Source organism: Stenella coeruleoalba (assembly GCF_951394435.1).
Source record: "Stenella coeruleoalba genome assembly, chromosome: X".
In the NCBI taxonomy this organism is placed as follows: Eukaryota; Metazoa; Chordata; class Mammalia; order Artiodactyla; family Delphinidae; genus Stenella; species Stenella coeruleoalba.
The window spans coordinates 17,748,297-17,770,222 of NC_137152.1; the positions used below are offsets into that span (position 1 = coordinate 17,748,297).

Sequence of the window (21,926 nt, forward strand, 5' to 3'; positions counted from 1 at the left end):
GATCCCACATGCCGCCGAGCGGCTGGGCCCGTGAGCCGTGGCCGCTGAGCCTGTGCGTCCGGAGCCTGTGCTCCACAACGGGAGAGGCCACAACAGTGAGAGGCCCGCGTACCGCAAAAAAAAAAAAAAAAAAACTGAATCACTATACTGTACACCTGTAACATATAATATTGTACATCAACTATACTTCAATTTAAAAAAAAGATAAATCTTACTGGATGGAATTGGGGAAGGCCTCACAAAGAAGGTGACCTTTGGGTAGATCTTGGCTTGGATTTTGATAGGTTGAGATGGGTGTGGGAAGAGGGTGTTCTAAGTAGGGGAACAGCAGTAGCTAAGGAGCGGTGGAGGCTGATGTGTGCAGAAGAGGAGCTACGTATATAGCTATGTGTATAGCATGGTGTATGAGCAGAGCGGAAGGGAGGGATAAGGCCAAAATGACAGGTTGGCTCCACATCATGGATCTTCTTGGTAATTTAAATGAAACAAAGACTCCGCTGTTTACATAAGGGATGCAGGAGAGTCACAACAGGACTTACAACACTTTCGTGCCTAAAGGAAGAGAAAGAGATTCCAAAGTTCTTCTTCCACTTAACAGAGAAATCTGTTAGATGTATTTGTTCCCTTATGGAAAGCAGAACTGACAGTTTAAGTATTACTATTACCAGAGCAACACATTAAACGACATGACCAATCATAGTTGCAGACCTTTAGGTGTTACAGTTTCCATTTTACAAGACGTAGCAACAAACTCTGATATTCAGGTATCTTAAGAGAGATATTTCTTTACAGGTAACACTTCCAAGGACAGTTTTATAGTAACAGAGAACAAAACAGGACCACAGCCTTTCACTCAAACCTCCACACTGGCCAGGAGATGGGGACAGACAGATCCTTGAGTCAATGTTCCCAATTCTAATCTTGTGATGCGCAACTGGCTTCACACCACACAATGGTGTCTCTGAACCTGTGAGGGAAGAGGGTACATTTTATCTTTCTGAGCTTATTCACCAAGAGCTGGGGCTGGCAGTTTCAAGATTAAGCATTAAAATTCTGAGAAGTTTAAATCTTTACAATATGGAAACAAAAAAAGGCTGTAGAGAATTTTAACAAATTAAATATGAGATAGATAATATCAGGTTGAACCATATGAAATTGTTGCTATCTGGCCGTTTTTACCCAGTTAAAATGGCAACTTCGTGTGGTCTAATCTAACAGCTACAGTTTGTCTTGAATGCCAGGTGAGATCTATGAAGTTAATTTGGTAAATATTGGGGAGGTGGCACTGGGGGAAAATGGTCTCATTGGAGCTGTGGGTTAGCACAGTTTATGTGGCAGGAGTGTGAAGGAGGGACTGGAGAGCGCAGCCTGCAGATTAAACCTTAGCTTCATACTCATCGTCCTTGAAATATACCCCTAGATCCATATCCGTAGTATAAATCGATTAAGAAGTGAAATTAGCATTAAACTTGTAAGTTAAAGGTTGAGAGTTTGAATTTCTCCCCAATGATAGGCTACAATGGGTGGACTGTAAAAATAGGCTTTTATGCCCCAGTCGATCCAAATCTTGGCAAACTATTCTACCAACTTGATTTAAAAAACACTCACTTGGGACTTCCCTGGTGGTCCAGTGGTTAAGACTCCATGCTCCCAATGCGGGGGGCCTGGGTTCCATCCCTGGTTGGGGAACTAAGATCCCACATGCCGCAACTAGAGAAGCCCATGCGCTGCAACGAAGACCCGGCAGCAAAAGAAATACATATATTATAAATTTAAAAAAAAACCCACTCACTCATCTACCTCCATCAAGGGGGAAAGGAGGCGTTTGGAATATTCCATGCTTCTCCCCACTTGCCTTCACACAACCACAGATCCCACACAGCCTGTTGTGACCTTTCCCTCAAACGAATCCTCTTCTCTGAGAAACACAGATTTATATCTACACAGTAATACTGTAAGTGGCATTTATCATTTTAAATACTTTCTTGAGAATAAGGCAGACTGACAAAGGATTAAGGTCCATGGGCTTATAATCTACTCGCAGGGCTTTGGGGCAGGCCTGTGGTAGCTGTGTGGCGTCTCAGAACAAAGCCAGGTCACAGAATAGGCTCGCTAGCAGGTAATACCCTTATTGTTTCTCAAAATTTAGTGTACACCAGAATCACCGGGGGATGGGGGTGGGGGCCTGAGAATGCGCACCTGTAACAAGTTACCAGGTGGTACTGATGCTCTGGTCCTGCTGATCGCGGGTGGCCTCGGCCTGCAGCAGCTTGAAGCAAGATTTCGGTTCCCGGCCAGAGATTGAAATCAGGCCGCGGCAGTGAAAGCTCTGAATCCTAGCCACTAGACCAGTGGCCAGTGACAAGGCCCTGGACTGTCAGCTGTGTAGAAGTGAATTTCCACAGAGAGACAGAAAGTAGTGAAACAAAGTGTTTATTTGGAGGTAAAGGGTATGTGTGGGTAGACACAAGGACGGACTTAGAGAGAGAGAGCCGCCCCCTCGTGGTACTTTGAATCATTTATATGGGACATTTCTTCCGGGTTTCCTTCAGCCAGTCGTCTTGCTTTGCCTGGTTCTGAGTCCGTTTGGTTTATCTGAGGGTCCTCCCATGTGTGCACACGCATCTCTTAGCCAAGATGGACTCTAGCAAAGACGCCTGTGGATAGGTTGACATCACACCCTTTTTGACCTCCAAGGAGCCTTTCTGCGCCTGTGTAGTCAGGAAGGTCCCCTTGACCTCGAGAATGAGAAATATGTGGTCTCTTCTCTGGACAGGGCTCAGCTGCTCTCTCTCTCCTGCTATCAATATTTTGGAGTATCTGTCCACGGGGGACAAACTCCAGCTGCTCATCCTGGGGCCCATCTATCTCCTGCCTCACTGGGACCACACTTTGAGAACCACTGCTCTCTTCTATGGGGAAAGGTCTGAATATGCCAGTGAGAAGGGTTCTCTGCTTCTGAAGAAAGAAAGAGAAACATAAAAGGTTAAAAAAAAAAGGCTAGAATACTTAGGTAACTGAAGTCATCCAGCTAGGTCTACAGAGTGAGCCCTGAGAATTAGCATTTCTAAAATTCTCAGATGCTGCTACTGCTGGGCCGGGGACCATGCACACTTTGAGGACTACAGTCTGTGTGCCAATCACACGGCGCTCTCCAGGGCGAGTGCCCCTATTTCCAAATGTAAACCTGAGCTATACTTAGGGGAGCCCCTTCAGAAATGCAGGTTCTCTGGGCAGAACGCCATTGTATTCCAGACCCAATACCTTTTCTTAGGGAAATGGGTAGAAAAGACAGAGAAGGAGCCTGTGGGAGGGGGAGGTGGGAGCGGAGAACTATTGCATCACCTAATAATCTCTTGCTAGAGACCCATTGGTTCCCAAGCCGCCAGATCTCCAAAGCTAAATATAGATCCATGTGAGTATTGTAAGCAAGGGAGAAAATAGGAAAATACCAAAGGTGGTGGTCGAGACACAGTGTTACTAAATTCATTTTTAAGCCTGCTGGCTATGTTTGTTACATTAAAACCTATTGAAAGAGAAAAACTACAATCATTACTCTTTGACCTGGACATTCTTGGAAACAGGAGGGCCTTGTTTTTTTTTTTTTTTAATTAATTTATTATTTATTTTTGGCTATGTTGGGTCTTCATTTCTGTGCGAGGGCTTTCTCTAGTTGCGGCAAGCGGGGGCCGCTCTTCATCGCGATGCGCGGGCCTCTCACTATCGCGGCCTCTCTTGTTGCGGAGCACAGGCTCCAGACACGCAGGCTCAGTAGTTGTGGCTCACGGGCCTAGTTGCTCCGCGGCATGTGGGATCTTCCCAGACCAGGGCTCGAGCCCGTGTCCCCTGCGTCGGCAGGCAGACTCTCAACCACTGCGCCACCAGGGAAACCCGGGCCTTGGTTTTATAAGAATCAACCCGTCTTCTGGAATGCCATTTACTTCGTACCATGTTTGCTTTCTTTGCTATTCCAATTTTAAAATCCTTTCCTCTAGTTAAGAATGTTAGCCAATATCCACTTAATAAGTTACTGTAAAATAATACTTTATTTTATCAGGGACGAGCTTGGAGGCCTCAAGAACTGGTTTCTTATCAATGCCAAAGAGGAGGTAGTTATTGGCAGAGAGTGAGGCCTACAGTGAATGGAGGTAGAAGGGCACCTCTGTTTGATCACATCTTGAAATTATAGGGTTGTTGGGAAAATATTATCAAGTCTCCCTGAGAACTGGCAATGTTCTAAGTTGCTATACTTTTTGTCTTGTTTTTGAAGCAAAGCATAAATACAGTCATAAGAAAAGAATCTGGGTCTTGTTTTTTCCACTTCCTATGATGACTTTAATGTGGTAGTCACTCATTGATGTAAGAAAGGGATTAGACAATTAAGGAAGGAAGGTTTGCTTTATAATCAGTGACATGACCCGCAAATACCGTTTCTCCCTGCTACAGTCCTAGTACTTAGGACCATCACAGCCTGTCTATGGAGGATGGATTCAGTTGCAGAGAAATTAGTATGACTCTATGAATGATAGTACAATTTTCACTTTTTAGTCATCATTTATATTGATTTTCCCAGACATTATTCCTCTGAAAATTGTCTTCAAAAAAGAACAACAGCCAGGCGCCCTTTCTGGCCAAGGTAAGGTCAAATCTGCTTCCTCTGGTCATGGGTAGAGAAACTTTGAATCAAACTCTCTATTGGAGGAGGCAAGGTCAATGTTACTGGGAATCTGTAACTAGGGTTGCCAGATGTAGCAAGTAAAAACACAGGACACCCAATTAAATTTGAATTTCAGGTAAACAACGAAAAAGTTTCTAGTATAGCTGTGTACCACATGTGGCTATTCAAATTTAAATTAATTAAAATTAAATAAAATGTAAAATGCAATTCCCCACTTGCACTAGCCATATTGTCAAATGCTACATGTGGCTAGTGGCTACTGTACGTACTGGACAGTGCAGATCAGCGTGGATTAGAGAAAATTTCCATCATCAGAGAAAGTTCCGTTGGACAGTGCTGCTTAGAGCAAACCAGGAAGATGGAGCCAGGTCCGCAGGTAGATAGGCTAGGCTCGCAAGCTCTTGACATGCCATCTCTTCCTTCTTCACATATACAAATGCAGGGGATCCCCAAAGACCGTAGGGAAAGGGGTAGCCCAACCCTCTGCCTATGAGCAGGGCTGATAACTCAGGATCTCAGCAGAACCAGTTGTTAAATTCTCGGCCTAGCTGCTCCTGAGAGAAATAAATCCTTTATGTTTGTATAGAGCTTTGCAGAAAACGGAGAATTTCCAAGTCCACACAGGATTTTTTTTTTCCTGCAGTAGCGGTGGGTGGTAAGCGGGCCCATGAGAGAAATGAGAACATGCAAGGAAAACCGGTACCAGAAGCAATTGTCTCATGCTACAGTGGGGTCCTCACACTTGAGCATGCATCAGAATCTCCTGGAGGGCTTGTGAAAACACAGATTGCTGGCCCCCCAGCCCCAAAGCTCCTGGCTCAGTAGGTCTGGGCCGGGGCCCAAAGATTTGTATTTCTCACAAATACCCAGGTCAAAAATGCCGGTCCGGGGACCACACTTTGAAAACCACTGCTCTTGTGTCATGGCCCTACCCCAGCCTAATGATGCAAGGAGTTGGGCTTTTTGTCCCTCTGACCCTGTGGACAGCTTACTCTACTAGGGCTGCTTTGCCAAACTACATCTGTTCACTCATTGGGATCATTACCACATTTATTATCCTTTGTGCAGCTTTTATCCATCAGCTGCTTCGATAGTAAATTGAAGTGAAAGCAATGTCTTTGCATCTGACTGTGGTGTGCCCGCATCGTGGTCTGGCCAAGTTCACTGGGTAGATGTTTTAAATCCTCATTTATATATATACAAACTGAGCTTTAGAAAAAGAAAAAGGAAATCATTCACTCAGGGTCACAGAGCTAGTGAGAAGTGGAACCAGGATATGAATCCAAGATTTCCAATTTCAATTTTGGTATTAAGAATGCCCAGGGGGACTTCCCTAGTGGCACAGTGGTTAAGACGCTGTGCTCCCAATGCAAGGGACCTGGGTTCAATCCCTGGTCAGGGAACTAGATCCCACGTGCATGCTTCAACTAAGAGTTTGCATGCCACAAGTAAGGAGCCCTCGAGTCGCAACTAAGGAGCCTGCCTGCCACAACTAAGACCCAGAGCAACCAAATAAATTAATTAATTTAAAAAAAAAGAATGCCAAGGGATTTGTGAAGTGTTCTGAGCTTCACGATATTTAAAAATGATAGTGAAGTCTGTTCTAATTTCAGTTGTAAAGGCCTCCAAATGTGGACGAGGTGTCTGGGGCAGTGAGTGGAGATCAGCTGGGCCTGTTTCAACATCAGCTATTTTGTTGTTTTATCACTCAGCTGACTAGTTCACCTGCTACGATGGTGGTTTTCACCATTTTATAGCTTTCCATTTTTTAAAAAATTATTTATTTTTGGCTGCATTGGGTCTCCTTTGCTGTGCGTGGGCTTTTTCTAGTTGCGGCGAGCGGGGGCTACTCTTCCCGGCAGTGCGCAGGCTTCTCATTGCGGTGGCTTCTCTTGTTGCAGAGCACGGGCTCTAGGGTGCACGGGCTTAGTTGCTCTGCAGCATGTGGCATCTTCCCGGACCAGGGCTCGAACCCGTGTCTCCTGAGTTGGCAGGAGGATTCTTAACCACTGCACCATGAGGGAAACCCCAGTTTTCAATGATTTTTATTCCACTCTTCAACTCAACGGCTTATTGGTTAAAGAGAGGATCAAGAATACTGATTTAGTGAACAGAGTGAGCTCCTGAACTGTGCACTTAAAAATGGTTAAACTGGTTTAAAAAAATAGAATGAAAGAGCTAATGAGGGACATAAACACAGTCATTCTGGATTTTGACCTCAGACCTGTAAGGTATATTCATATCATTGCTTAGTACCTGAGGATATCTCTAGTTCTTCAGAACAGAAGTTAAAAGGAGAAATTTGTATCCAGTTTGGCTTTTTCTTTATGGGTAATAAAATTATCCAAACCCACAGAGTGTTATTTCTGGAGAAGTACTTGCAAAGAGCAGCCAGAAAGTACTCACGTCTCCTCTTTTAGAAACAAAACATGAAAATTATAATAATAAGGTAATTGATTTTTTTATAGTGCAAAATTCAAGGATTCCAAATATCAGGTCAGAGAAGCAGTTTGGAGGGTTGTAACACATAGTTAAATTTCAATCTACATATTAATACACATTTGGTCCCCAAACACAATATTATGATGACATTTTGAAATTGTAGATAAACTATGCTCTTTCTTGCGTACTTTTCTTTCTTGCCTACTTAATTTAAGATAAGCAGCAGGTATCACTTGTTAAATGGGAACAAATAGAACTTTGTCCTTATATGTTATGAATGTTACTAAACAATACATTAAAATGGAAATTATAATGCAATCTTTAATAGTATACTGATCTAAATTCAGTTTTTTAAACTTAAAAGTTGCTTCCTCTTATACTCCACACTAAAATAACACAGTGATTTAGCATTTCCGTGGGGGGTTGCTGAGATTATAGATTTCTGTGAATGCAGTTTATAAGGGTGGAGAGTGGAAGGAAGTGTGTGGGGTGACTACCCTGGAGAGGGTAGGATAGGTTGGTGTGTGTCCGAGTGTGCGTTTTCCGTCAGGGCTTGTGTGCGACACCATTTCTAGTGCAAGTGATAGAAATCCAATTCAAGCCAGTTTAAGAACAGAGGGATTTATTGGCTCAGGAAAGTGGCATATCCAGAGATAGAGCTTGTCTCAGGGACTCTAAGGTGTCAAATGACATCCTAAGGGCTATCTGTCACCCCTTCTCTCCCCTTAACTCTGCGTTTCTCTTTATATTGGTCTCTTTATTGCCTAAATATTCTTCCATGTAGTGGGGGAAGAAGGTAAACTCCTGTTATCCCAGCTTAGTTGACCCCAGAGATGAGAGCTTCTCTCTTCTACAATCCATGGGTGGATGGACAACCAGATGATAGGAAGCAAGAAAGGACAGAAGAAGGAGATAAACTCCAGGGAAAAATCCCACTGGGCTCGACTTGGTTCATGCTCCCACCTCCAGCGACTGGGGAGATGGAGTGTCATGATTGGCCAGGCCTTGAGGACATGCCACCCTTGTCGTGGGATGGGGATAGAGAACCACACAAGTAGGAGAAAGGCAATTCCGCATACCAAAGGGGCTTCTTTTACCAGAAGAAAGAGGGCTGAGGTGCTGGACAAAGACAAGGTACAGGGACTTCCCTGGCGGCCTAGTGGTTAAGACTCTGAGCTTCCACTGCAGGGGGCGTGGGTTTGATCCCTGGTCAGGGAACTAAGATCCTGCATGCCTCGAGGCAAGGCGGAAAAAAAAAAAAAAAAAGAAAGACCAGCTACAGACAGTGGCTCTGGTGTGTGTGTGTGTGTGTGTGTGTGTGTGTGTGTGTAAGCTAGAGGTCTTCAGGATCTCCAAATAATAGCTTGGAAAACACTTTGAGCTCCTGGGTCCAGTCAACGGGGACACGGGCAGGAAATTGGAGGCAGGAAGAGAGGTCGGGGTATTTACTCCCCCAGCTCCTGCTTGCGTGGCTGGGCTGGACAGCAGCTGTTTCCCTCTAGCGAAGGCCACACCTGCTAGCAGGCAGCCCTCTCCCTGAGCTACAACTGCCGCCACTTTCGGTGGGTGACCACTCCCTCCTCTTGCCCCTTCAGGCCTAGGTGTGAGGCTGCTTCCTCCTCTTGCCCTGGTGTGTTTCCCCATCCCTCGTTGATTTCCTCTAACCCTGTGCAACCTGCGCTCACTTTGTACTTCGTCTCCTTATTAAACTCTCCCCGACTCCACTTTTTTGAGCATGCCATCCCTTTCCTGCACGGACCTGCTTGGTACTCTGCCCACCTTCCACACCACCACAGTTCCAGTCCTCCCAGATTCCCTCTTCTAAATAGTTCTGCGAGAGCTTTGCTTTAGGCTCCTGTGCTCTCACAGATCATCCTGGTCAGGGCTGTCACCTCAGCCAGCCTGTGTCTGCAAGAGGTTTGGGGTCAGGGGATTTTTGTTCTCTAGAACTTTGCTCCCAGCAATGGATGCAAGCCCCTCCTTTAATTTTCCAAAGACAGACTCACAATATTTGACAAACATTTACTGAAGGTGTAGGGAAAATAGAGAAATAACAAGGTAGAAAAGGAAAGCAAAACTGAGTGTGAAAACTCCGGGGTCTCGAGTCTCCTTAGAGAGCTGTGTGTGCCCTTGGGAACCGCTCTCTAGTTCCTGGGGCCCTGAACAAATCCCTTTTAATAGGCCAGTTTGCACCTGGCAAGAGACTTTGTACTGATTCCCTGGGAATGTGCAAAAGGTCACCTCAGCAGGCCTGATCAGCATAAGCGACTTCTTTGAGGTGCAGATGGAGCTGGTGTATTGGCAGGAACTGACTACTCAAGTGTTCAGGACTTTAATTGATTTTAAGAGAGGGGCTGACAAAACCGCTGCTGTCGTTTGCTGCCTAAAGGCAGAAAGAAGCCAAACAGTTAAAGAATGTCAGCTGTGTTAATTATAAGAAAATGCATTTAACGTGTGAACATTTTCTGGCTCCCTCTGTAGCCCTGGAGATGGCTGCAGACAAGGCTCATGGCCCCCGTTTGGTTTTTAACCAGAGATTTCAACAATGAGAGGAGAAAAGTGTGTTGTGTAGTTTTGTGACCGAATCCAAGCTCGGTCTGCTCACTGCACAGCAGGACAGTAATAGGGAGATGAGGTGTTGAGGCAAGGAATAGCGACTTTATTCAGAAAGCTGGGTGTCCGAGAAGATGGCGCGCTAGCATCCCAGAATACCATCTTATGGGGGCTGGATCCTAGTTTCTTTCATAGAACAGAGATGCGGAGAAGGTGAGGAAGTAAAGCAGAAAGGCGGTAAGTCTTGCAAAACATCTCCTGGTTTGGCCAGCCTCAGGGAGGGGCTGTGTTAATTTCTTCTTTTCTGCAGCCATTCACAGGTGGGCAGGGTCAGGGTGTTTCCCTGTGAGCTGAACAAAGGCACTTTAGTTTAACATTCAGGCAGAGGGTCAGGGTTCCCTGAGGGAGGCCATTATGTATGCTTAAGGCTATAGACAGCGTCCTTTTAGTGATTATAGTAACAAAAGCAATGAAAAGCAAAGGTTAAAGTAAAAGAAACAGATGCAACATGGAGTCAGATTTTGCTCTTCCCTGTTGCAGTTTTGTGTTAAAAAGCTTTACATTCCCAAGTCTTCTGAGGACTGGAGACTCAGGGGAGGTGGGGGCTGGCAAACCAGACGGGATGTACTTGAATGTCCCCTAAATGAAGAAGCAAGGCTGCAACCTGCAAAACTCCAGGTGCCGCTGACATTCTCTGGGACCCGGGGGATCAGGGAAGAGGTTACCTTCACCCCCATTCTCCGGCCTGCGTCTCAGGCAGCATATGAGTAACCCTGTAAATTAGGGCGGACATGAATGGGATTTTAGTAGCGATGTGTGGGAGTCTATAGAATCTGGCAAAAGAGAAATAATTTTATTTAGTCTTCAAGAGAAAAATCAGCTATGCTAGCCTCTGAAGTAGCACTCACTATCCAATAGGACTTCCTGTGGTGTCGGCTGGAAAAAAAAAATGCACGATGCGAGAGTTGTGACTTACGTTTTATTTGGGGCAAAATGAGGACTATAGCCTGGGAGACAGCCTCTCAGCTAGCTCTGAGGAACTGCTGCAGAGAGGTGGGGGGAGAGGTCAGTATTATAGATGATTTTAGTGAGGGGGGTACATGCAAGCAAGCACACATTTTGGCAGAAGGTTCTGCCAGTTACGAGGAGCAGATGTCTCTGTTCGTGAGTTTAGTGCTTTTCTAGATATGAGAAGATGCAAGAAATTGGGCTCATAAAATCTTCTCCTGAAAATATCTATCTGAAGCCCTGTTCTGCCAGTTCCTCCCAGAGCACAGAGTGCCTCATTCCTGGTCTCCACCCTGAACTCTTTTCAGGGGGGTGTTGAAGGGCAGCCACTGCAGTGGCTAGAGACTTCGTTCTTGTAAAACCAGGTGGACAGCAACAGTTTTTAGTTGGCAGTGGAAATGTTCAGTGTCTGTGCTGTTCCATTGGGGTAGCCACTAGCCACATGTGGCTATCGGGCACTTGAAATGTGGCTAGTGGAACTGAGGAACTGAATTTTTAATTTAATTAAATTTAAATAGCCACATGTGGCTAGCGTCTACCAACTTAGACATCATAGCAAAGTATGCAAAATACATCTTTTTTTTTTTTTTTTTTTGCGGTATGCGGGCCTCTCACTGCTGTGGCCTCTCCCGTTGTGGAGCACAGGCTCTGGACGCGCAGGCTCAGCGGCCATGGCCCACGGGCCCAGCCGCTCCGCGGCACGTGGGATCTTCCCGGACCAGGGCACGAACCTGTGTCCCCTGCATCGGCAGGCGGACTCTCAACCACTGCGCCACCAGGGAAGCCCTGCAAAATACATCTTGATTTGGGGCAGAAGACTAGGAGATTTATATAGGCTTAGGTTTGACTAATAGTCACAAAGTTAGGCCTGTATACACACAATATTATATATTGTATAATAAAGATTTAGACAACCTACTGGTCATGCCATGTGATGGTGATGGAACAGGAGGAAGAGAAGAAAGCCTGGGTCTGTAGCCAGAGGAGGTGGTTGAAGAAAAAGCACCAAGGCCTGGGTGGGAGGAAATTGGTGAAGAACATGAGGAATCAATATACAAGTGCATACGGGGGCCTGGCCTTGCCCAGGGAGAAGCTGCAGGTGTATGGCCAGTTGGTCCCACCCTCGAGGGGCTTACCATCTTTGGAGTTGAGACAAGATCTGTCCGCATAAAATGCACAGTGAGCAAGACAGGCCATAATGCCAGAGTTATGCCAAACAAATAAATACATATGTAAATATGCAAATACACAGATAAATATGTAAATATATGAATACTGTGTGCATCCGAGAAGGGAGAGATCTGGGTCAGCCACAGGTGTTAGGACCAGATGGCCTGGACTAATTGCTGGCTCTGCCACTGGTTGTGTGACCTTGGGCAAGTCCTTTACTATCTTTGTGCTCTGATTCCTCCTCAGAAAATGGAAATGATAAAAAGTGCCACTCTCAAAGGGTTGCTGTGGGGATTAAAAGACATACTAGACATGAAGTGCTTGGAACAACGCCTGGAACGCAGTAAGTGCTCATGAAGTCTCAGCAATGACCGAAGGGCAGAGGAAATGGCGGAGTAGGGAAAGGGGCACTGGCTTTCGTGACCTCCATCCACGAAGGCACCTCCTTTCATTGTAACTGAAACTGCTCGTGAACAATTTGATACTGAGCAGAGTTGTTATTTATGGTGTAACGAGCTATTTTCAAATGCACTCACATAGCAAAAGTCAGGGAAAAATAAGTAAAACACGTTTGTAGGTAAATGTCCCCAGGAGCAGAGCCTGAGATGAGGATTCAGGTTTCTTCAGGAGGAAGGGCAGGGTGGGAGCAGGACAGGGAAGGGGAGGAAGGCAAGCAAAGGATGATCTTGAGCGAAGTCCCAGTCGAGGCCAGATCCCCAGGGGAGCTCTTGAGGGTAAACTCACCCCAAGAGTTTGTCCCAGATCCAAGCCAGGCAGCTGGGCTTTAATATGCCCACACCTGGCAGTCATTGGCTGAGTTCTCCCCCAGGAAGCCTACAACCCCAGGCACGTGTCTACCCTCTGCACTATGGGCAAAGCAGTGTCAAAAGCCTAGAGGGCAGAAAAAACACACAAAACTGTCGGGAGGGTCGCACAGGAACAGTAAAGGGGATGAAGCACCTGAGCTCGGCTGCTGAGCGCTGTGCGTTTTGCTGAAGGAGGCCGGGCTGGGAACTGATTACGGTAAATTGATGACGCTGATTGCTGAAGGCTCACGCTTCCGAGCAGCTGATTTCAACGTTCGGGCTGTATAAGATGCCTGGAGGAATTGCTTGGAATGCAGATTCCCGGGCCCCACCGGCAGAAATTCTGATTCAGTTGGTAGTGTCCAGGAAAGCTCATTTTTAACATGCTCCCCAGATGACACGGATGTGGGGGCGGGGATCCTCGGGCCACGCCCTGAGCACCACTGCTTAGGGGACTGACTGTTGGAGGCTGGCGAGGGGGCAGGGCGGGCGGGTGGGGGGCGGCTAGCTGGGGCCGGGTTTCCAGGAGCACTGAGTCAGTGTTACCAGGAGCTCACTTGTGAACCCACGTGGAAAAGCGCGGAAACAGCCTCGTGAGATGCCTGCCAGGGGTGGATAGTCAGGGAGAGGCTGCTGAAGCGCAACCGGCCCGGGCGCGGGAGCGCTCATTATGTGAGCCCTGAGGGCAGCGGGGGATGTGATTTACGGAACTGCAATCAGGTGGTGTCTTAGCACGCACGAGGAGACTAGGATTCGAGCACAAGCAGTTTACTTGGGAGGTGAAACCCGGAAGCACCAGCAGGAAAGTGGGGATAAGAGGAGGAGGGAAGGCAGTCAGGACCAGTTATTGGTGTCAGTGAGCAGGTGACGACTGGGGACAGCAGGCAGCCTGGGGAGCACGCATCTCCAAGTGGCTCCACTTGGCGGTGAGAAACTGGGATGTTGTGCGGTCGGGTCCCTTTCATCAGTGATTGAGGACCGCTCCCTGGAACTCCTGGCTGCCCTGGGTGTGTGGTGCGCACTCTGCAGAAGGTGGTGGTGAAAGGCTGTCAGCCTGCGTGGGACTGAGCGCTGAGCCCCCACGGGCAGGACACCTACGGTGCTGCCAGGGCGGCTGGGAATTGCTCACCTCGCAACAAGGACAGTCTCTTATGAAATCGCCTGCCGCCCGCGGGGTTGGTGTTAGGCGGGCCTGCTGGTCTGCAGCCAGAGGGCAAGCTTCGCCCGCGGGCCCTCATCCCTCAGCCGCGGGCTTCGAGGCCTTCAGTCGGTCTGTGCAGCCTGGCTGGATTTCCAGGACCGCCTCGGCCTAAGGATGGTAAGGGGTCCACGTCCTGCAGATCATGAGGTTCCAGAAGATTTACGCCGCTTCTGCTCTGGAATTAGCATCCGCAAGGTAAGGAGGAGGCAACAGCGACCACCCACCCTTGCCTAGTATATTTTCTGTTTACTGCGTTGCTGGATCTCGGAGCCGCGCTGGGTTCTCTGAAAATCCACCCCTTCCCCCATTGCACCAGGCTGAGCGTAAGAGCAAAGCTGGCTGTGAGAGGCAGCCAGCGTTCGTGGAGTTCCTTCTTGAACTGTCTTGTCTGTTTCTTCCTGGTTTAATCTCTGGCCTTGATCATGTGCCACTGTCTTTTTTTTTAAATACAATAGATTGGTACAGTGCCCGGTACAAGGTAACTGAGCAGTAAATGTTATTTTTTTATTATTAAATTTATTTATTTATGGCTGCGTTGGGTCTTCGTTGCTGTGTGCGGGCTTTCTCTAGTTGCGGCGAGTGGGGGCCACTCTTCGTTGAGGTGCGTAGGCTTCTCATTGCAGTGGCTTCTCTTGTTGCGGAGCACGGGCTCTAGGTGCGTGAGCTTCAGTAGTTGTAGCACGCGGGCTCAGTAGTTGTGGCTCGCGGGTTCTAGAGCGCAGGCTCAGTAGTGTGGTGCATGGGCTTAGTTGCTCCGTGGCACGTGGGATCTTCCTGGACCAGGGCTCGAACCCGTGTCCCTGCATTGGCAGGCGGATTCCTAACCCATGCGCCACCGGGGAAGTCCCCCACTGTCTCTCTTGTTTACCTTTCTTGCCTTACGGTGCTGATGAGAGCGTGAGGAGAATGCTACACCCATCCTAATCATCACCCATGAGGTGACAGTGGGAGTGATGGGAAATAGGAGAGAATGACAAGGACAATTTGACCTAGCCAAGAAAGGGATCCCCAGGCATGTGTCCAGAGTTTAGGAAAAAAGATTTTTAAAAATCTACCAAAAATATGGGCATGAGCTCGTGGTCAGAGAATCCAAAAGATAGAGATGAGCAAGAGAAAATGGTTGCTAAAAAAACCTGTTTGTGATACATCACCACAAAGGAGGCTGGAGAAGAGAGCAAATGGGGCAGATCTAAGGAAACCATCAAGGCTGCACAGAGGGCTCTAGATAGCTTTGATTTTAAAGCGATATGTACAAAACCAGAAATCTGGCATCATTAAAGGAGAAACACAAAGCATGTCATAAATTTCTCAGGATCGAAATCAAAAGACCAGAATAAGCTCAGATTTGAGAACAATAGTAATGATAGCAATAAAAAAGCTTTTATGTTCTATTTGAAACAGGAAGAAGGAAAGGATGGGTCTGCTTGGGGCGAGTGAAGTGATACAAAAAATGGCAGAGAGAAGAAGCACACAGCTTCTGGTTTGTCCTTTTTCTTACTGTTTATCAAGGCCAGTGCTCTTTAACCTGGAAAGGGTGAAAGACTCTTGGTTAAACTAGGGGTCGGTGAAGAAATTAAAAAGAGGCCTTGGGTGTTTGGAACAAGTTCAAGTCAGGCACTCTGTAGGTGGAAGGGGTTGTCATGGGGGGTAGGGTATTCTGTTTTGTACGTCAAGTTGTCAATGTCAAAGAAGTGTTGTCTCACAAAAAGAGAGGGGGAAATGAAGGATCTGAAAACCATGGCAAATGAAAGGTTCTGGGTGGGTTTAGCCTGGAAAGGGGGAGACTTGCAGGAAGGCCATCCAAGCTTGGAGAAGGACTAGAGCGCGCTGTAATAGGGTGGAGAGCGTAGCTGAGCCCGGTGGGTTGACATTCTGGGAAAGTCCAATTCAGTATTAAAAGTTCCGAAGGCTTCAAAGTAATTACCATTGACTAACTGCCTCAAAGCAACGATGTCTCCATAACAGTAAAGTTCAAACCGAGAGTAACTGAATTTGTCGAGACTGTTGTGGACAGAATTTTCTAACAGGGTATGAGGTTAGGTTAGGATCCCAGGCATTTGTTCTTAGCTTTTTCTAGGCCATGGACTCCTTTGAGAATCTGATAAAATGCCCTTTATGTTAAAATGCCCATCTGTGCCAACACACCACTTTTTATGTTCAAAATCAAGGAGTCCACTTTCCCTAAAATGGGATTGTGGTCCCCAGGTTCAGAAGCCCACAGCTAAAGGGATTCTTCTCTCTCTAAAATGCAGCGATTCTAAACCCTTTCCCTAGAAGTTGCCCTTTCACGAATCTCTCCCCAGAGGTCTTTTGTAAACATTTTCATCGCTCGATTAAAAAAAAAAATGGACAGGGCGTTCACCTAATTCATGAAACCAGCTGAGTGTTCAGGGCGACCCAAAACTTTGTTTCTTAATGTATGATTTCTGTCATGTGGCAGAACTTTCTCTCAACACCTGTGTGTTTGACACTTGCTACACACGATCCAATGCCAAATCTCAAAGTTTCGACTTTTTTAAAAAAAATCATGAAAGGACTAATTCCAAGTTGTTTGCCCTTGGCTTTCCCTGTGTCGGCTTCAGGTCAAAGCCATGTTGTAATACACAGAAGCACCACCAGATGGCACCATTGGGAAAGTCTTGCTTTGCTAGTTGGTTTCCCAGCTCTGACGTCTATTCTAAACATAGCCTGGTAAAATGCTTATGGAAGAGGGAAGAGAATCTATTATGGGGGAGGAAAAACACCAATGACAAGACAGCCCTGGCACTTTCTTGGATTTGGGTATACAGAGTCAAGCTTTGATTACTTCTACTTCTTAATTGTCCGCTTTGGGAGGCAGATGCATAGATTTATGTAAAACGTAAGCATTTCTTACATCCACATACATACATATTCTGCCTCTGCTGATGCTCTGTGTGATTTAGAAGCTGCTCATAAGTTGGGGGAAGAGCCTCTTCCTCTTTTGGATTGTAAACTTGCACATTCATTCTTTTATTGCGTCTGTCTCCTACTTCACTTCCAGTAAGTTTATTCGGTTTGCATGGAAACATCACAAAAGGCCTTTCTGGGAAAGGAAAATCTCGGTTACATCAGCTCTCTCTGCTGTGAACATCAGGCCAGTTGGAAAGATGAAAGGGAAAGGAGAGGGCAGAAGTGAGCATGGATGGAAAGCAGGATTATCCCTGAAATTGACATGTCTGTTCGATCGTCTCTTGCTCCTTCCAGCTTTTTCTTAAAAAATAAGTTTTCTCAAAACCCGTGTTCGTGCTACATTAAGCCTCATGTTTCTGTTTCTCATTTTACTGCTTGGGATGGCATTTGCTGCCACTTGGTAAGCTTCCTTAAGAGAGGGAGTGATGTCGGTTAGACTACAGTTACCTGTGTTGAGAAAGGACCCTCCATTGTTTTGTGGTCTTTGGCAGGCAGCTAGCAGATGCCATGTCTCTTTGGGGCACAGCTTTGGCCAGCCTTCTCTTCATTTTTATACCTGCAAGTGGAAAATCACCACTTTAATGAGCCACATCCTCTGTGGAAAAAAATGTTTGCAATTACCCAACAGAGGAAAACGCCCTTTCTAAGATCTTTGAGAAGAGGTACTGCAGACCGCCCTCCACCCCCCCCCCCACCAAATTCACAATGGGGCAATTCTTCTCGCCTTACATTCTATTTCAGAGATAGTTCTGCTAGAATCCTGCATTTCTGAGCGAAGAGTTGTGAAACAGAATTCTGGAGTGGTACAGCTGGGAGAAGCCAGGCGTATTGGCATCGAGGAGGCATCTTCCTGGTCTGGCTCTGTGCTGGGCATCCAGGGCATGCAGAGAGTAAAGAGATACTGTTCCTCTCCTCCAGGAGCTTCCAACCTAGTGGGAAACACAAACATACAGAGACCCTATGTTATGCCTGGAATTATAGTTGAGTGCCAAGAGCAAAATAAAATCAAAGTGCAGTTCTGCTTGGCTGGGCAGGGCTGCAGCAAGTGAAAATCTACTAAAATGCAGACTGTTAGCAAAGTCAAATTATCCTTTGTCCTCAAAATGTAAGTAAGTGGATGGATGTGGGCTATTTTTCTTCTTCTTTATACTTTTCTGTGCTTTGTAAAAATTCTAAAATAAGCACGTTTAGGTTTTTTGCCCTCATTATAAAAGTAAGTGGGAGTCTGAAGAGGAAAACGTATACTTTTTTTTTTGGTAACAGTCATACTAATGTTAACATAAGCGAACACTTATTTGGTGGTTACTATGGTGCCAGGTACCATTCTAGGTGCTTTTATATATTAACTCATTTAATCTTTCTAGTCACCTTATGAAAGACATGCTGTTATTAAACCCATTTTACAGAGCAAGCAGTTGAGGCACAGAGAAGTTAAGTAGCTTGCCTGGGTTGCCGTAGGATTTAAGTGGCGGGGCAGACTGGCCCCAAAGTTGGCGTTAAACTAAATAAGTTTGGTGAACATTATGAAGGAAGAGTTTTTCCTCCTGAATTAATTTCCCAGAGAACTGAAGCTGGTCATCCTGTCTCAGGATTGGGCTGGGGAATGACATGTTCCTGGAGCAGGATGGGTCAGTAAGGGCAATGCTGGGATTGGAGGATCAGGCCTAAGAGGCTCAGTTACTTGGGGGAACCCGCAAGTATAGACCAAAGAGTTTCCAGCTGGTTGGCCTAGCCTGGCCTAAAGGGTTGTGGGAAATAGCAAGTCCTTCTCTAGAAAAGCTGCTCCCCCTGGGAGGGAGTGTGGCGGGGGTGGGGGGTGGGGGGGGTGGGGAGGGACAGAGTTGTGGCAGGTAAGCAGAGTGTCATGGAGAAAAGGATTGGGGTTTGGGTCAGGGGTTAGCGTTACATATTGGGGTTAGGGTTAGGGATTAGAGTCATGTGATAGGGTTTGGGGTGAGAGGATTGTGGGTAGAGTCTGGTTCTTGGCTTAGCGATAAGGATTTGGGTAACCATCGGAGTTTAGGGCAAGAAAATACAATACGGAAATATCTTTGCATTCTCAAATGCTAATGGGATACATTCCTACGGTAGAAGTCTCTGGATTTGAAACACACCTTTATGTTTTTTTGAAGCACAGATTTTTTTGGTCTTTTTTATTATGGTAAGACATACGGTCTGGTAACATAAAATTTACCATCTTAACCATTTTTAAGTGTGCAGTTCAATAGTTTTAAATGTATTCACATTGTTATGAGTCAAGTTCTCTAGAACTTTTTTTTTAACATCTTTATTGGAGTATAATTGCTTTACAGTGGTGTGTTAGTTTCTGCTTTATAACAAAGTGACTCAGTTATACATATACATATGTTCCCATATCTCTTCCCTCTTGCGTCTCCCTCCCTCCCACCCTCCCTATCCCACCCCTCCAGGCGGTCACAAAGCACCGAGCTGATCTCCCTGTGCTATGCGGCTGCTTCCCACTAGCTATCTATTTTACGTTTGGTAGTGTATATATGTCCATGCCACTCTCTCGCTTTGTCCCAGCTTACCCTTCCCCCTCCCCGTATCCTCAAGTCCATTCTCTAGTAGATCTGTGTCTTTATTCCCGTCTTGCCCCTAGGTTCTTCATGACCTTTTTTTCCCCTTAGATTCCGTATATATGTGTTAGCATTCGGTATTTGTTTTTCTCTTTCTGACTTACTTCACTCTGTATGACAGACTCTAGGTCCATCCACCTTGCCACAAATAACTCAATTTCCTTTCTTTTTATGGCTGAGTAATATTCCATTGTATATATGTGCCACATTTTCTGTATCCATTCATCTGTTGATGGACACAAACTGAAACACTATACCCGTCAAAAAACAACTCTCCTTCCCTCCAGCTTCCGGTAACCACCATTCTACTTCCTGTTTCTATGAGTCTGACTACTCTAGGTACTTATGTAAGTGGAATCATTCAGTCTTTTTGTGACTAGCTTATCTCACTTACCATAATAACCTCATAATGACCACAAGGTTCATCCATGTTATAACATGTGACAAGATCTCCTTCCCTTTTAAAAAAAATTAATTTATTTATTTTATTTATCTATTTTTGGCTGCATTGGGTCTTCGTTGCTGCACGCGGGCTATCTCTAGTTGCAGTGAGCTGGGGCTACTCTTCGTTGCGATACACGGACTTCTCATTGTGGTGACCTCTCTTGTTGGGGAGCATGGGCTCTAGGCACGCGGGCTCAGTAGTTGCAGCACGCAGGCTCAGTAGTTGTGGCTCGTGGGCCCTAGAGCGCAGGCTCAGTAGTTGTGGCGCACGGGTTAGTTGCTCCGTGGCATGTGGGATCTTCCCAGACCAGGGCTCGAACCTGTGTCCCCTGCATCGGCAGGCAGACTCTCAACCACTGCGCCACCAGGGAAGCCCTTCCTTCCTTTTTAAGGTTGATAATATTCCATTGTATGTGTATACTTTATTTTGTTTATCCTTTCATTTGTCAGTGGATATTTGGGTTGCTTCCACCTCATGGCTCTTGTGTGAGTAGTGCAGCTGATTTTTGTGTGTTCATTTTGTATCCTGCAACTTTGCTGAATTTATTAGTTCTAACAGGTGTTTTTTTGTAGTCTCTTTGGGGTTTTGAAGTACAGATTTTTTAAAAAGCAGCCTCAGTGTAAGAACAAAATATTAATGTATGGCTGAAATTATGAGCGCCTCAATAGTTCTTGAGAAAGTAAGTTGAAACTTCACCAGAGATAACATTTATCCAAATTCCAGTAAATCTGAAATTCATGGCACCATCAGTTTTCCCCCTTGACATAAAAAAAGAGTAGAGTAATTGTATAATAGTTCCCTTTGTCCATTACATAATGGAGGGAAGTGGGCAGCTTTGTCAGTTAATCTGTTATAATATTCATGCCTGTGACTTTTTTTTTTTTTTTTTTTTTCTGTACGTGGGCCTCTCACTGCTGTGGCCTCTCCCGTTGCGGAGCACAGGCTCCGTGCGCGCAGGCTCAGCGGCCATGGCTCACGGGCCCAGCCGCTCCGCGGCATGTGGGATCTTCCCGGACCGGGGCACGAACCCGCGTCCCCTGCGTCGGCAGGCGGACTCTCAAGCACTGCGCCACCAGGGAAGCCCATGCCTGTGACGTTTTTGTTTTCCATGACATTTCTATTCCCTTATCCTTCTAGGGAGGTTTCTGATAACCATAAATAGTTTCATAATGCCAGTGCAGAGCATAAAACACTGCATTAGGGTTTCTGGAGATTTCTGATTACGGTGAGTATACAGTCCATGGTGTTTCAGCTTCACGATTATGAAGTTCACAGTAAGAGATGGTGGTGCTAGTAAAGGAAAAGGTCTGACTTTGAGGTTCATCTTATAGGTCAGTGCTAGCATCTTCTCATGAGGCTCCTACACATACTGTAGAAGAAATGTATTTGCAAAATCTCACTGCAAAGTAGGACTCTTTTTCAACAGATTGTTCGCCTATGGCTGTCCTTCAGTTTGGAGATTGTCGGCATTCTTGGAGGTAAATGCACATGTGGTAGAATGAAAAGCATTCTTACTTTGCTACGATTTGAAAGAGTTACTTTTACTTTGAAAAACATATTCTGAGACATTGATTCTGAACATTTTGGGACTTGTGGCAACATTATTGGGTTAATTTTAAACGTATCCTATTCTGAATCCATCAGAGTTCTTAGTTGCCAACATCAGAATCTACTCTAGTTAGTTTAAGGAGTTTATTCAAAATTTTAAATAGCTTTTGGAGTCTTGGGGAGGGCCAGAGAGCCAGTCTTGGAGGCTACACAGCTGGAGAAGCAGGCAGAGCGCTCAGATGTCCCATAGGACTGTTCCAGGGAAAGCTCCCTGCCTCGGTACTTATGATCCTGGAGGCACCATTCAGCTCTGAGTCCGTGCAACCAGCTCACTTTATCATTATTTTAAAAAATCAACAAATTTGGATTTGAACATCTTATAACAGTCTTTAATATGTAATGGACGATGATATTCCCTTACTGATTGAGTCAGTTTGAGTCAGGCCAACCCCTCACTTTCAAAAGGAGGAATGGAGGCCTAACAAGATGATATGACTTGTGCAAGGTCTTCTGAGTGTCAGGCCATTATAGAGGGTGAGGAGGGGGA

General features: G+C 45.9%; 1 protein-coding gene across 2 annotated transcripts in view; it reads left to right on the forward strand.

Annotated features, from left to right (window-relative positions):
• Positions 1-21,926, forward strand: part of PDK3 (pyruvate dehydrogenase kinase 3) — a 259,141-nt gene that overhangs the window by 106,493 nt on the left and 130,722 nt on the right. The window contains exon 1 of one of the 2 annotated variants that reach the window (XM_079910042.1): positions 13,315-14,053. The exons of the other annotated variant lie outside the window; for it this stretch is intronic. The gene's annotated coding sequence lies outside the window, so the exon portion shown is untranslated. Of the gene's footprint in view, positions 1-13,314; positions 14,054-21,926 lie in introns of those variants that run through there. 2 annotated transcript variants of the gene reach the window in all.